At 33.7% G+C, this 16,823-nt stretch overlaps 1 pseudogene; it reads right to left on the reverse strand.

The window, feature by feature from the left end:
* Window positions 1-14,008: 14,008 nt before the first annotated feature.
* Window positions 14,009-14,127, reverse strand: LOC112474522 (annotated as a pseudogene).
* Between the last annotated feature and the right edge of the window lie 2,696 nt (window positions 14,128-16,823).

Raw genomic sequence — 16,823 nt, forward strand, 5'->3', positions numbered from 1 at the left:
GAGGTCATACAAATGGCCAACAAATATACGAAAAGATGCTCAACATCGCTAGCTATTAGGGAAATGCAAATCAACACCACAATGAGATACCATCACACACCTGTTAGAATAGTTATAATCAACAGGACAGGTAATAACAAATGCTGGAGAGGATGTGGAGAAAAAGGAACCCTCATACACTGCTGGTGGGACTGCAAATTGGTACAGCCACTATGGAAAACAGTATGGAGGTTCTTCAAAAAACTAAGAATTGATCTACCATATGATTCAACAAACCCTCTACTGGATATTTGTCCCAAAGACTTAAAAAAATCATTTCCATAAAGATATTTGCACACTGATGTTCATAGCAGCGTTATTCACAGTGGCCAGGACATAGAAGCAACTGAAGTGTCCTACAATAGATGATTGGCTAAAGCAGTGGGGTACATATATACAATGCCATATTCCTCAGCCATGAGAAGAGATGAAATACTGCCATTTGCAACAACATGAATGGACCTTGAGATAATCATGCTATGCAAAATAAGCCAGACTGAAAAATTGAAAATCACATGATATCACATAGATAGATAGATAGATAGATAGATAGATAGATAGATAGATAGATAGATAGATAACCATGTCATCCACACCAAATGAACAGGACAGAGACTCAGGGACATGGGCAATGGACTGGTGATTACCAGAAGGTAGGTAGTGTGGGAGTAGGGAGGAGGTAGATGGGGTAGAGAGGGTCAAATATAAGGGGATAGGGGGTAGGTGAAGTGGGTAAAGGGGATCAAATATATGGTAGCCGAAGGACACTGGACTTTGGGTGGTAATCACACAATAGAATATATAGATGTCAAATTATAATGTACACCTGAAAATTATATAATTATATCAACCAATGTTATCTAATAAACTTAAAATAAGAAACATATCTCAAATTACAAGGTAATTTTATACTTCAAGAAACAAAAAAAAGAACAAACTAAGCCTTAAGTTAGTAGAAGGAAGGAAATAACAAGATCAAAGTAGAATAAGTAAAATATAAACTAAAATAGAAGAGATCAATGAAACTAAGAGCAGGTTTTAAAAAATAGGCAAGACTATAGGTAGACACACCAGAGAGAGAGAGAACACAAATATATAAAATTAGAAATGAAAGAGGAGATATTATAACTGATATCACAGAAATACAAAGGATCACAAGAGACTACTATGAACAATCATATGTTGACAAACTGGACAAACCAGAAGAGATAAATTCCTAGAAACCTACTAAATCATGAAGAAATAAAAAATCTGAACAGACCGATTACTAGTAAGGAAATTCAATCAATAATCAAAGTCTTCCAATAAACAAAAGTCCAGAACCAGATGGCTTACTGGTGAATTCTACCATTTAAAGAAGAATTAATACTAATCCTCCTCAAACTCTTACAAAAAATAGAAAAGAACACTTTCAAACTTATTTTATGAGGCCAGCATTATCCTGATACCAAAACCAGATGAGGACACTATCCTTGATGAACATAGATGCAAAAATTCTCAATAAAAAAATCAGCAAACCAAATTCAACATTACATTAGAAGGATCTTTCACTATGATCAAATAAATTTTTTTTCAGTGATGCAAACAGTTCACATCCACAAGTCAATCAATGTGATATATCACATTAACAAAATGAAAGATACAAATTATATGATCATCGGTATATGAAAAGAAACATTTGACAAAATTCAACATCCACTTATAATAAAAATTTTTGACAAAGTAGGTATAGAGGGAACTTGTCTCAAAATAATTAAGGCTATATATGACAAGTCCACAGCTAATATATCATACTCAACAATGAAAAGCTAAAAGCTTTTCCTCTAAGATCAGGTATAAGACAAGGATGTTTACTCTCACCCCTTTTATTCAACAGAATATTGGAAGTCCTAGCCAGAGCAATTAGTCAAGAAAAGAAATAAAAGGCATCCAATTGGAAAGGAAGAAGTAAAACTATCACTATTTGCAAATAACATATTATGTATAGAAAACTCTAAAGACTCCATCAAAAAATGTTAGAACTTACCAATGAATTCAGTAAAGTTAGAGGAAACAAAACAATATACAAAAATTGATTGGATTTCTATAAACTAAGAACAAACTATCAGAAAGAGAAATTAAGAAAATAATATCATTTACAATTGCATCAAGAATAAAATATCTAGGAATAAATTTAACAAAGGAGGTGGAAGACCTGCACAATGAAAACTATAAGACATTGATGAAAGAAATCAAAGACACAAATAAATGGAAAGATATTCTATGCTCATGGACTAGAAGAATTATTGTGAAAATATCTATACTACCCAGAGCAATTTACAGATTCAATGTAATTCCAATGGTATTTTTTCAAAGAAATAAAACAAGCAATTCTAAAATTTGTATGGAACCACAAAAGACCTCAAGTAGTCAAAACAATCTTGGGAAAGAACAAAGCTGAAGACATCACACTCCTTGATACCAAACTATATTACAAATCTATAGTAATCAAAACAGTATGGTATTAGCATAAAAACAGACACATAAACCAATGGAACAGACTAGAGAGCTCAGAAATAAATCCACACATATGAGGTCAATTAATTTACAATAAAGGAGCCAAGAATATACAATGGGAAAAGGGCAGTCTCTTCAATAAATGGTGCTGAGAAAATTGAACATCCACAGGCAAAAGAATAGCCACTATCTTACATCATACACAAAAATTAACTGAAAATAGATTAAAGACTTGAGTGTAAGAATCAAAACCATAAAACTCCTTAAAGAAAACATAGGCAGTAAGCTCCTTGGCATTGGTCCTGATGATGATATTTTAAATGTGACACTAAAAGCAAAGGCAACAAAAGCAAAAATTAACATGTGGGCTTCATCAAACTGAAAAACTTCTGCACAGTAAAGGAAGTTATTAACAAAATGAAAAAGCAACCTATGAAATGGGAGAAAATATTTGTATATTATATATCTGATAAGGGGCTGATATCTAAAATATATAAAGAACTCATACAGCTCAATAGTTGAAAACAATCCAATTAAAAAATGGGCAGAGGATCTAAATAGACATTTTTCCAAAGACAAATGAATAGCCAATAGGTACATGAAAGGTACTCAACATCACTAATTACCAAGGAAATGCAAATCAAAACCAAAATGAGATAATACCTTACACCTGTTAGAATGGCTATTTCAAATGGCTATTATCAAAAAGATAAGAAATAAGTGTAGAAATAAGTTGGAAAGAATGTGTAGAAAAGGGAATCTTGTGCATTATTGGTGGCATTTTAAATTGGTGTTATGAAAAATGTTGCTAGACACAATATGCTCCAGCAACTCTGGGTATTTAGCTGAAGAAAATTAAAACACTGACTCAAAAAGATGTTTTCATTCCCATTTTTATTACAGAATTAAAACAGCCAAACTATGGAAGCAAACTAAGTGTTCATTAGTCAATGAATGGATAAAGAAAACATGGTCAATACATACAATAAAATATTATTCAGCCATTACAAAAAAAGAAATCTTGCCTTTTGTGACAACATGGATGGACTTTGAGTTGAGAGTGTTATGCTGAGTGAAATAAGTCAGACAGAGAAAAATAAATACTATATAACCTCACTTATATGTAAATTATGAAAAGAAAATACAGAGAAGATTGGTGGTTACCAGAGGTGAGAGATGGAGAGTTCAGATTGGAAAGTACAAACTTCCAGTTATAAAATAAATAAGTCCTGGAGATGTAATGTATAACATGGTGACTATAGTTAATAATACTGTACTGTATATTTGAATGTTTCTAAGAAAGTAGATCTTAAAAGTTCTCATCACAAGAAAATAAATTTGTAATTATGTTGGTGAATTAGACTTATTATAGTAATCATTTTGAAATATATTTATATCTAATCATTATGTTGTACACCTGAAACTAAATAATGTTATGTTAATTAGATCTTAATAAAAGATATAAAAACAAAAAGAAAAGCTGTAAAATAAAATTTCTACATCTCTTTTTAAAATATTAATGTTTCATTTCCATAAAATGATTAAAAATATACTGTAAAATTAAAAAAATACCACAGACAATAACCTATATTACCAATTATTATCTTTAAAGCAACATAATGCCAACTTAAAGATATTTATAAGAAAAAGAAACAATAAAAAGTGTTATAGATTTGAAAATGATTCAGATAGAACTTCTAGAAATGAAAAAAATATAACAAATATTTCAATGGATAGAGTTAACAGATTGGACATAAAAGATTAGAAACTAAGAAAGAAAAAATATACAGAATGCAGCATAGAGAAACAAACAGATGGAAAGAAACAGAAAACAGAATCCATGACATGGAATTGAGAATGAGTTCTAACATGTCTAATCAGAGTTCCAGAAGTTCTAGAAAGAGAATGAGCCAGAGATAATATTTGAAGGTACAATATCCGAACATTCTACAAAATTTATTAAAAACAAATAAACAAACAACTAAACTCTTTCTACTTAATGTTAATAATCTCTTCATAAAAATCATGTATTGTTTTTACAAACATTGACTGGGAACCTATTTCCCATTATTTTAAATAAAATTTATGTTACATATCAATCCCAAACCTCCAGCAGATAGCAATAAACAGTCATTTCTTGCTCGTGTGTCTGTGGAGACAGGCAATTTAATCACTTTTATTCCAGCTTCAGATTTTTCACACATTCAGCCACCCAGAGGCAAGTTTTTCTGTGAAGCTAACGAGGTTAAAGCTTTTTCACCTGCATGAGTTATATGTTTTTTGTAAAGTTTTCCAAAAACCTTTTGACTGCAATTGTTGGAGACCACTGTCTCTCTTCAATCCTCCTTCTCTCCTTGTAGTTCTGTCAGTGAGGTGGTATTAGAAGAGCCACAGTTTGGTATCTGCCAAAAAGGAAGTTGAGTTGGGATATACATTTTATTTAGGTATAGTGGAATATACTACTATGGTTTGCGGTCACTTTCCACTCACCTGTATTTAAGAAATGCTGGCCATTTCAGTGTAAGAATATGTTTTGTTTTGGTGCTAGCCTTTGACCAGAGAATGAGCTGCATACTGAATGACTACAGACACTCCCATATTTTTGCCTTGGGTTATAAAAGTGTTAAAGGCATACTGAGAAGGCAATAGAAAGCAAAGGATTCTTACTTCTGAGGGAAAAACAAGAGGACCAGCTACCAGATATGCTACTGCACTGTGAATGATGAAAAGTCATTGACCCGGGTGAACACAAGACCTTCAACCTATTGGGCCTGCTGGTTGCTATGTGCATTCTTTCAATAAAGTCCTCCCAGTGAAAACAACATATTGACATTGCAATTTGAAAGATTAATATAATGATTTTGTTGTAATATATATCAAGGACTTTTTGTTTCATATTGTAATACCTGAATGTTTAAAAAATTCTAACAGTAGTAAAGGATGTAAAGTGATAACTAAGTATTTCTTTTATCCTGAGCCTCAGTCTGCCAGATTTCCTTCCTACATTTTTCTTTTTTTTCCTGTATCCTCCCAGTGATGTCCCCATGTATACACTTCCATATTGCTCTTGGCTTGATGGAAATGGTAGCTTACCAATTAGGTTGTACCTTTTCCATATATTCAGGATTTTCTTTTATTGATTTATTTTGTTGTTGCCAGCTAATTTTTAAGTCTTAGAATAGTGACTATTAATTTAAATGTTTTATAAAACATTGCAGAAACCATTAATTGTTAACATAATTCGCCAAAGTGTATTTAATTGATCCAATTTGTGAAGCATGTCTTGGATAGGGAGTACACACCAAAATTGTAAAAGCAGCAATATTGCAGCTTAGGAGAATGAAAGAGAATTTGTTTCTCAGACATATAAAGCAAGCAGATAAAACAGATAAAGAGTTTCCTTCCCTTTATGGAAAGTTGCATCAGTGGAAATATTCTGTTAAATAAAAACTGTACTGTTTACGCAGTCAAGTGATTCCACATGCTGGTTAGTGTAGTAAATAAAAGTTACTTTTTCAGGTTCAACTTAGTAGATTTTGGTTTTTTTATTCTTTCTCCCTTCAATCTTTGCTTTCTTCTTTCTTTTTCATATCAAATAAAATGATCTCTTGAACTGTAGTAATTTTTATTCTGAAACAAGTAATCATTGTAATGTATCTTTTAAATCCCTACATTTTACTTTAAGACAGAACCATTTCAGTTCTAAGTGTACATCACATGTGCACATTACAAATAGCTTTTCCCCTGACACATTCTCAAGTAGTTCTGTGAGGTACAATTGAGGTTGCATTAGAAATCAAGGCTCTTATATACATACATACTGTACATTTTAGTTCCAATGTAGTTGCTGTTCTGGATTGAGAGACACAAGGAAAACATCATTTAAGACTTGTTTAAAATATCGTAGCAACTGAGTTTCCCAACTATATCAGTTTCTATTGCTGTGTAAGAAATGATCACAAACTTAGCTGGTTAAAACAACACAAATCTATCATCTCAGAGTCCATGGGTCAGGAATCTGGCATATTTTAGCTAGATTCTCTACAAAGGGTCTCATAAAGGCTGAAATCAGCCAGCTACATTCTTAACTAGAAGCTTAGTCTTCTTTACAAAATTATTCAGGTTGCTGGCAGAACTCAGCTCCTTGTGGTTGTAGCACAGAAGTCTCACTTTTCTTGCTGGCTATTGTCTGGGGACCACTCACAGCTCCTAGATGCTGTTCTTATGTCCTTGACACATGGCCCTCTCACACTCTCATCCTTTTAATCTCTTCCTTAAGAAAGATCCTAATCTCTTTAAAGGCTCACTGGATTAGGTCAGGTCCATCAAGAACAGTCTCTCTTCTGATAAAATGAAAGTAAACTAATGTGGGGACTTGAATACATCTGTAAAATCTCTTCACCTTTTTAATGTAAAGTAACCTAATAACATGAGTGACATTTATCACATTCTCAGTCCCCTCACCCAGTCTCAAGGGGAGGGGATAATACAGAGCACATATATCATGGGAAGAATTCTTGGGATCATAGAATTCTTCCCAATATGCCAATTTTAACTGTTTGTCTCTAATCACTTGAGAACCTTAGTGTCAAGGAATGAAATATCTAGCACATGACCACACTCCAACTGTAACATGTGGCAGAACTCAAAGGAAAAAGTTTGAACTAAATGTTGAAGAGGTTGGACAAGAGTGAAGACATTAGAAGGTGAAATATCTTCAAATCTTGTTCATTTTCTTGCCAGAAATCCTCAGTCTATCAGATTGCCTGGCCTGGAACACTTTTGACCCTCCCCTCCAGGATCCACACCTTTCTTCTTATTTGGCTCACTTTGCCTTTCTTGTTTCTATTTTTTTAAAAATTGTTTAACTTTGTCAATGAATTGATCACTTTTTGAAATTATCAATATTGAAATATACAAATCTCAAACTAATGCTTCAATCTTGATATGAGATTTTTCATATTGTTATTTTATCTTTGAGTATCTTTTGCAACTGTGACATCTTCTCAAGATGAACATACAGCATCTACCCCTATAGACATTATCACTGCAGTTTTGTCAATTGAAGTTGTCTCTTCCTATAATTTTCTGATCCATGCTTTATCTGTTAATTTTTTTTCTACATAAGTTCTATAGGGTCATCTAGTTCCTCTAATATTAAAATAAGTTTCTTGCCATTTCTTCCCCTGATGTTTTTTCTCATTGATCTCATTTTTTTTTTTTTTTTTTTTTTTCCTTTTTGGAAACATTTGCTTCCAGATTTACTTTAGTCTTCTTACTTTCCTTCATTTTTATCATCCTGGCTATCCCTAATGTATGTGGTGGTCCTCATTTTCACCTTTATCCAGTCATGCTAAAAGCCCTTTCTCCTGCCTTTCACATCAGATGTTTTTTTGGAGGGTGTGTGCACTGCTGCGGCCACCATCTTGATCCAAGTATAAACATGTGTGAATGGGAGAGCAAATGAGTAAAGAGTTAGCAATGTTAAGTTGCTGAATTTGCTTTTATTGACCTGACCCAAATCCTGTGCAGATCTGGTATTCCTAAATTTTGGTAGGATTTGTAAAACAAGATTAAAAAAAAAAAAAAAAAAGCTAGCATTACTCTATCTCATTGGCTGCAAAAAACACTACTGACTCCAGAATAGTCACTTTCCCCTTTGGAAACTTGTACTTGTCAAGCTTCTTTTGGATGTAAATGACAGAAAACTCAGACCAACTTGGCTTAGGCAGATAAAAAGGTTTTCATCTCAGCTGAACAGGCCCAGATGACACATCTGGGAATTGAATTCACTCTTTTTACAAACTATGCTCCATGCTGGTTCCACTCTAAGACAGGCAATCATCTCATCAAAACATGGCTGTGAGAGTATCCTTCCCAATGAAAAATAAAACTTCAGAATTTCTAACTCAATAATGGTTTCTCTGTATAATAATGAAGTGAAAATATTGAAATGTCTTTGTATAAATATTTTGGGATTTAAGGTAACTTTTGAGTTACCTTACATGATACATGCCCAATAAAAATGTTAAATTTCATTTTATCATTTATCACTCAAGTCCCAGTATTAATTGACCCAGAAAAATATGCTTTCGAAAGTAAAAGAAAGATAAATAAAGAGGAAGAAGAATTGGGAGATTGTTTTAGTGACCTAAGTTTTGATTTTATCTCCAGTAATTAACAGATGTATGACCTGAACAAATTACTTGATATATTTGAGCCTCAGTTTCTCTCACCATGGGGATAATACCTGTAGAGTGCTTTTTTCCTAGTATCATGGTGATTAAGTGCAATGATATAGGTTGAGCTACATAGCACTTGGCATACAGAAAGCTCTTAATAAATATCAGCTATCATTAATTATTAGCACTGATTTTATCATCATTATCATCATCAAACCTAAAACATAACAAACTCTCAGAAACATTGGTTTCCTATATTTTCACTCAGTTCATTCTGTCCTTTGGCTGCAGTTTTTAGTTTTATTCTATTAGTTTATTCTATTCAGGGACTCACCCAGGTTTTGTGGGGCCTAAAGCTCATAAAATTTTCAGGACTTTTTATGAGAAAGCATACATTATGAATAAAAATTAAATATAAAATCCCAGTGGGGATAAGCCATCAAAACTGAGAAGTTTAAGAGGGAGAATTAGAAAGGTGCAGACTGCTACTCCTGCCTTCTAGTCGTAACCAATGTGTCCCTTCTTTCTCCCAGTCTTCGCTTAGCAATAGAAGGGTTAGGTTGAGTCTGCAGAAGAATGGCTGATTATGTAGACTTGCTAGTAGACCATTTCAATGTTAATGCACTACACTTGGTGACTATAAAAACTTCCAGGCATTTCTGTGCTTATATTTACTTATACGTTAAAAAAAATCGTATCATATAGCACATGCTGCATTGTAGTCTGCTTTTTAAAAATTAAAAAATATATATTATGAACTTCAAAAATTTAACATTTATTTATAATTAGAAAATAAATTATAATAATTTACAAATATGTAAATGATGGCTAATCTTGTTATAAATATGACAAACCTAGAAAATAATATTTTAATTTTAATAAATTAAGTCCTAACATACCTCTAAACTACTATTCACAACACCTTCACCCCTACCCCCACCTTTTTTGGCTGCACTTACTTTGGTTGCCTCATCCTGTCACAGCGGTTTTATAATAATTTCAAGAGAGAGAATAGAAAAATAATCTAGTCTTTTTCTAGAATAAGGGGTCAAAATTCATTTTCAATTATTGAAGCTTTAGCAAAGTCTTTTTCAGATTCACAGTTTACTACTGGTAATGACATATTTGTAACTCCGACTCCACTTCCTTGCTCAGATGGCATTCCTTTCAGGGGCAGAACCTCAGATGATTGCAGCCCTTTGATCTCAGTCTGAATGTTCCTTGGTAGCTGCTTTTCTTCTGCCTCCTCCCCCTCAACACTAGTTTGGGGTAGTAGGGAGCAGTGAAGTGCTATGAAAGCTGGCACTGACCCTGTAGAGGGGAGCAGGGTAGAATCTCATTTGTATCCCTCTTAGAGTCAGAGATAATCTACATGCTCTGTGAGCTCCCCCAGGACCGTGTTATTGCTGGGGCCTGGTGGATGTGGAAGTAGAGCTGAAAGCTTGTCAATCCCATCTAGGGATCTAAGACCACCACAAGGGCAAATGGGATGACTCCCCCAGTCTGAGGTTACTGGTTCCTCCTTGCATAGGGTTTAATTAGCAAATAAAAACAGAGGACACATGCAATCTTTGGAACATACTTAAACTAAAACAGTGCTCATTATTTATCTGGAATTCAAATTTAACTGGGCATCCTATATTTTATTTGACAACCCTATCACTGATAGCCTATAAGGCAGTTTTGGAAAGGGTCCATGCAAATAAGGTGCCCTAAAACTTAAGTTAATTAGCCACATTTTAATCTGCCCTTTGATTTTAGTCTAAAGCTTAGCATTGTTTCTGTTAAATGAGTTGGTGACTCTGAAGTACCTGATTTGAATAGAAGCTCAAAAGATGTTATTTTCTCTTCACTTTCCCCTTTTAGACTCGTTTAATTTGGCTCATTATTTCAACGTGTTAATTTTTTTAAATCTTAATTCCGAAGTAATCACATTATCTATCCTTCTAGCTTTGTATGATCCTTAATTTTGATAAGGATGTGATAAACCAGTTTCTTTAATATTGCTAGAGATTGAAAGAACTGTTGCTGTGGGTCCTACTGCTTTTAAAACAGCAGATCTAATAAGGACTAGATTCCTAAACTACAGAATTTAAATTTATTCTTTGATTGTAGGATTCGTTTACAATGTATAATGAATCATCATGTTATATGCTTTAAATATATTACTTTATTATTTGTCAACTTTACCTCAATAAACTAGAAAAAATAAACAATAAAAATCAATATTTTTACACAAATATCCTATTTATATACAGTCAAGAAATATGTTCTGTATTAGTTGTGGTTCTCAGCTTTTGGCACAACAGGCAGTAAGAGAAGCAAATGAGGAATGTGCTACACCATCTGGAAAGAAAAAAAATTTATGATGTATTTAAGAAATTTATGTATATTTATATATATAAAGTATCATTGCTTACAAAAATGAAAATTATAACTGTAATCTTGAAAAAATACAAAATTGCTTTTTAAAATTCAAAAAATTAAATTTATTCTTTATTTTAGCATTTATTCTTTCCAATGACAATATTTGATTGGATCTATTTGCATGCATCTAATATGGGGAGCCCCTAAGGGAAGATTTTTTTGTAAGGGGTGGTGAGCCATCTCAAAGGCAGTCTTTTTACTTCCCTAGGGTTGATTACATGAGTATTTGCTTTGTCTCATGCAGTGTTATCTTGGCCCAACAGTTATGGCTAGAGAAGGAGGTTTGGATTTACTCAATACAGCGCGATCCCTTTGATTTTAGTCTAAAGCTTAGCATTGTTTCTGTTAAATGAGTTGGTGACTCTGAAGTACCTGATTTGAATAGAAGCTCAAAAGATGTTATTTTCTCTTCACTTTCCCCTTTTAGACTCGTTTAATTTGGCTCATTATTTCAACGTGTTAATTTTTTTAAATCTTAATTCCGAAGTAATCACATTATCTATCCTTCTAGCTTTGTATGATCCTTAATTTTGATAAGGATGTGATAAACCAGTTTCTTTAATATTGCTAGAGATTGAAAGAACTGTTGCTGTGGGTCCTACTGCTTTTAAAACAGCAGATCTAATAAGGACTAGATTCCTAAACTACAGAATTTAAATTTATTCTTTGATTGTAGGATTCGTTTACAATGTATAACGAATCATCATGTTATATGCTTTAAATATATTACTTTATTATTTGTCAACTTTACCTCAATAAACTAGAAAAAATAAACAATAAAAATCAATATTTTTACACAAATATCCTATTTATATACAGTCAAGAAATATGTTCTGTATTAGTTGTGGTTCTCAGCTTTTGGCACAACAGGCAGTAAGAGAAGCAAATGAGGAATGTGCTACACCATCTGGAAAGAAAAAAACTTTATGATGTATTTAAGAAATTTATGTATATTTATATATATATAAAGTATCATTGCTTACAAAAATGAAAATTATAACTGTAATCTTGAAAAAATACAAAATTGCTTTTTAAAATTCAAAAAATTAAATTTATTTTTTATTTTAGCATTTATTCTTTCCAATGACAATATTTGATTGGATCTATTTGCATGCATCTAATATGGGGAGCCCCTAAGGGAAGATTTTTTTGTAAGGGGTGGTGAGCCATCTCAAAGGCAGTCTTTTTACTTCCCTAGGGTTGATTACATGAGTATTTGCTTTGTCTCATGCAGTGTTATCTTGGCCCAACAGTTATGGCTAGAGAAGGAGGTTTGGATTTACTCAATACAGCGTGATCTATACCAATTTAGGTAGTGAAGAATCAGCTTGGGTTACTCTCTCTGAAAGGTAGATAGATGCTTAAGGATTTGTAAATGTCACCTGAAATCTGATGAGAACAAGCTACTGATTTTTGTTGAAATTATAGAAAATTATCAAGGATGAGGCCAGGAAGAGAGAACTGCAGCCCTTCACCAGGAAGGTCTGCATACTTTAGATGGGGATATCATTGTTCAGCCACTTAAAGCTAACTATTCTAATATCTAGCCTATCCTCCATCATGTGCCACAGGCTATCTGAAATACTTTACTAATAACTTTTTGAAATCCAGTTTATAATATGCCTCCAGCTACAAATTTAGTAATACTGTCAAAAACTAAGAAATGATGTTAGTCTGCAGTGACCTGCTCTTGATAAAGCTGTTCTAATTCTGGTCTTCACCTCTCCCTTTTCTAAGTGATTGTGTATTCTTTTAAAAAATTATCTCTCCTAGGATTTTTGTCAAGCCCTCTGATCTATAATTCAATAAATCTACCTCTTTTCCTCTTAAAAATTGGAGCAACATTTTCCATTCTTTAGTCTCCTGGCATCTCTCATATTTTCCATGGTTTCCTGATGATTACACACAGTGGTTCAGTAATTACAACCATACGTTCTCTCTGTTCTCTGAAATGTAGTTTAGCCAGGACAAGAGATTTGAAATCATCAGAGCAGCTGGGCTCACTCTCCTACTTCTGGGATTCAAATCCCTCTAATATTTACTTGCCACTTTTCTTGATCTCATGACTTGGCAGAGATTGAAGCTCATGGGATCCTAATGGCTGCCAAAGGTGACATCTACTTCTAGATCTTCAGGAGGACCTTTACCTAATTGTCAGATGCAGAGTCATAGTCTCATTTTGAGATATTACTGATAAACATAATATTTTATACTCTTAGAGGGTTCTTACGATTGTGGTGCCTTACTTCTGAGACCACCATGGAAGTCCATTATTGCTTACTCATTATCATCCCTTTAGTATATTTGTTCAATAATTATGAAATAAAGCTTAAAAAGTCTGGTGCCGGCAGTTCTGGTTCAAGATAGCAACATAGGAGGACTCTGAAACCACCTCCTTTCTCAGATACACCAAATCTATAGGTATATATAGAACAATTTCTTCAGAAAGAAATCTCAAAACTAGATGAGCAACTCCTAAACACCAGATGAATGAGAAAAAATCCATGTCAAAGAGGTAAGAGAATCCAAGATACAATCTCACCATAAATCCTGCTCCCAGTGTGACGACCAGAACCAGGAGGGAATTTACAACTCTGAGCTTCTCCTTGAGGAGTGAAGGGTCTGAACCCCACAGCTGGCATCCCAGCTTTTAAGTCCTGCACCTGAGAGACAAGTCCCTAAAATGTCTAGATTTGAAAGCCAACAAGGTTTTTGTCCACAAGACTCACAAGGCTAGCAAACAGAAACAGTTCTTTATTTTATTTTATTATTATTTTTTTATTTTTAGGCAAGGCAAACCTTGGTTGACCTCACCGATTGCAAGGATCTTGTTAACTTACAATCCTTTATTTTTTTATTTTTTATGCCTACAGCACCTTGTCTTCCTAGGTGGTCTCCCATCCAAATACTAACCAGGCCCTACCCTGCTTAGCTTCCAAGATCAGATGGGATTGGGCTTATTCAGGGTAGCGTGGCCATAGACTCAGAAATAGTTCTTAAAGAGCTTACATGAACTCACCTGGCTACCTCCTAGGGCACAGAGCAAACACAACTGAAACTTGCCCAGTATTTCTGAGAAAAAGGTTGATTTATCTTAAAACTTTGGTGGGAGGGGAAGGTATCTAATTTAACGCACATCTAGGGGACCACTACATAATTCTGCAAAGATGTAGACCAGCAGATCCCACCTTGATGCTCTTCTTCTGCCTCACTCCAGATCACTGATATCTCCCAGAAAGGAGCTTATGTACATTCTGTTGCCCCAAGTTTTGTGGCTGCTGCCCAAGAGACACTCCTTGATCTCCAGGCTCTGGTAGCCTGTAGAGCTTTTGTTTGTAGTTCTCACAAACTGAAATAAACAGAGAAAGAGTTCTTAAGCAACTACACTCAAAAGCACAGCAGAAAGGCAGTGACTGAAATGCCCAGTCTTTCTGTGAAAGAGTCCTATTAGCTTATCTTCATAACTACAGCTTGTAGGGAAGGCTTCTGACTAAACTATAACTAAGAGCAAACTGCAGTTCTCTCCAGAAATCTTGGAGGGTGGGCAATGTGCTTGACTTCTCCTTTTGCCCCACTCTGGGTCACTGGTGTCTCTGAGAAAGGAGCTTATATATACCTCTGGTACTCTGGCTTTTGTGGCTGCCACATAGAAGACACAGCCCTTGATAACCTGACTTTGGCGGCCAGAGGGGTTTGTGTTCATGGATATAACAGAACTGTAGCAAATAAAAAGAATAATTAACAGGCTATCACCCCAGGGCTCAGTGCAGAGGGAGTAGACAGAAATGCCCACTTCCCAATCTTCCTGAAAGAACTTTATTTGTATACTTTAAAAACTACTGCACAAAGGTCTGGCTTCTAATAAGCCTGAATCTAGGTGCCAACTGAGATCCTCCCCTTTGGAAAACTGACAGGTCTCGACACAACCCCAACTACCATGTCACTAAGAATAAAGTAGGCAATTAGGATAATCAGTGGTTTAAGACATAACCCAAAGCTAGGACAGGATTGAACAACAAGGTTCATCCCCTATACGAGGTCACTCCTTCAAGACTGGAAGAAGTGGCTGTTTTATCTAAAGCAGAGAAATCAACAGAGAATAATAATAATAATAATAATAATAATAATAATAATAATAATAATAATAAAAATAAAAATAATAAATGAAGGTAGACATACATTTCAAACAGAAGAACAAGATAAAATCCCAGAAAGAGAACTTAATGAGTCATAACTAAGTGATTTACTGGATAAAGAGTTTAAAATAACAGTCATAAAGATGCTAACTGAGCTCAGGAGAATAGTGGATGAACAAAATAAGAATTTAAAAAAAGAAACAGAAAATAGAAGTACCAAATAGAAGTCGCAGAGCTGAAAAATATTAAAAACAAAACAAAATAAAAAACAAACAAATGAACAAAAAGTAGAGGCATTCCATAGCAGACTAGGTAAAATTAAAAAAAAAAAAAAATCAGTGAATTAAAAGAACTCTTCCACAGAGCAACAAAAAGAAAAAAAAAAAAAGAAGATTGAAGATCGCTTAAAGGACTTACTGAACAACATCAAGCATATCAACATTTGCAGTATAAGCATCCCAGAACGAGAAGAGAGAAAGGACCAGAAAACTTATTTGAAGAAATAACATCTGAAAACTTCCATAACCTGGGGAAAAAAAAAGACATCAGGTCATGGAAGCCCAGAGAGTCCAAATAAGATGAATCCAAAGACCCATACCAAGACACATTATAATTAAAATGTCAAAATGTAAAAACAAGGAAAGAATCTAGAAGGAGCAAGAGAAAAACAACTTGTTGCATACAGGGAACAGCCATAAGGCTATCAACAAATCTTCAGCAGAAACTTTGCATGCCAGCAAGGAATGACACAATATATTCAAAGTGCTTAAAGAAAAACGCTGCTAATCAAGAGTACTGTATTCAGCAATGTTGTGCAGAACTGAAAAAGTGTTTTCCAGATAAACGAAAACTAAAAGAATTCATCATCATTAAACCAGCCTTACAGGAAATGTTAAAGGGATTTCCTGAAGCTGAAACAAAAGGGTTCCAATTACAAACACGAAAGTATAAATTTCACTGATAAAGGTAAATATACAGTAAAATTCAGAATAATCTAATGTCAAGATGATATATTAATCACTTATAAAGCTAATATGAAGATTAAAAGACAAAAGTAGTAAAAATAATTATAACAAAGAATTTGTTAAAGGATACACAAGAAAAAAAAGATGTAAATTGTGACATCAAATACATAAAATGTTGAGGAGAAAGTAAAATCATGGAGCATTAAAATGAATTTGAACTTAAGTTGTTATAAACTTAAAATAGACAATTATAAACATAATTTTTTATAATCCTCATTGTAACCACAAAGCAAAAACTGATAGTAGATACACAAAAGAAAAAAAAAAAAGGAATCTAAGTACACCACAATAGAAGTCATTGAATCACAAAGAAAGAGAGCAAAAGAAGGAATTAAGGAATGACAAAACAGCCAGAAAACAATGAACAAAATGTCAATAAGGACAAATCTATCAATAATTGTCTTAAATGTAAATGGACCAAATTCTCCATGAAAAGACAGAATGATTGAATGGATTAAAAAAAAAAAGACCCATTTATATACTACCTACAAGAGACTCACTTCAGATGTAAAGATACA

The sequence above is a fragment of the Pteropus alecto genome, unplaced genomic scaffold (genome assembly GCF_000325575.1).
Source record: "Pteropus alecto unplaced genomic scaffold, ASM32557v1 scaffold239, whole genome shotgun sequence".
In the NCBI taxonomy this organism is placed as follows: Eukaryota; Metazoa; Chordata; class Mammalia; order Chiroptera; family Pteropodidae; genus Pteropus; species Pteropus alecto.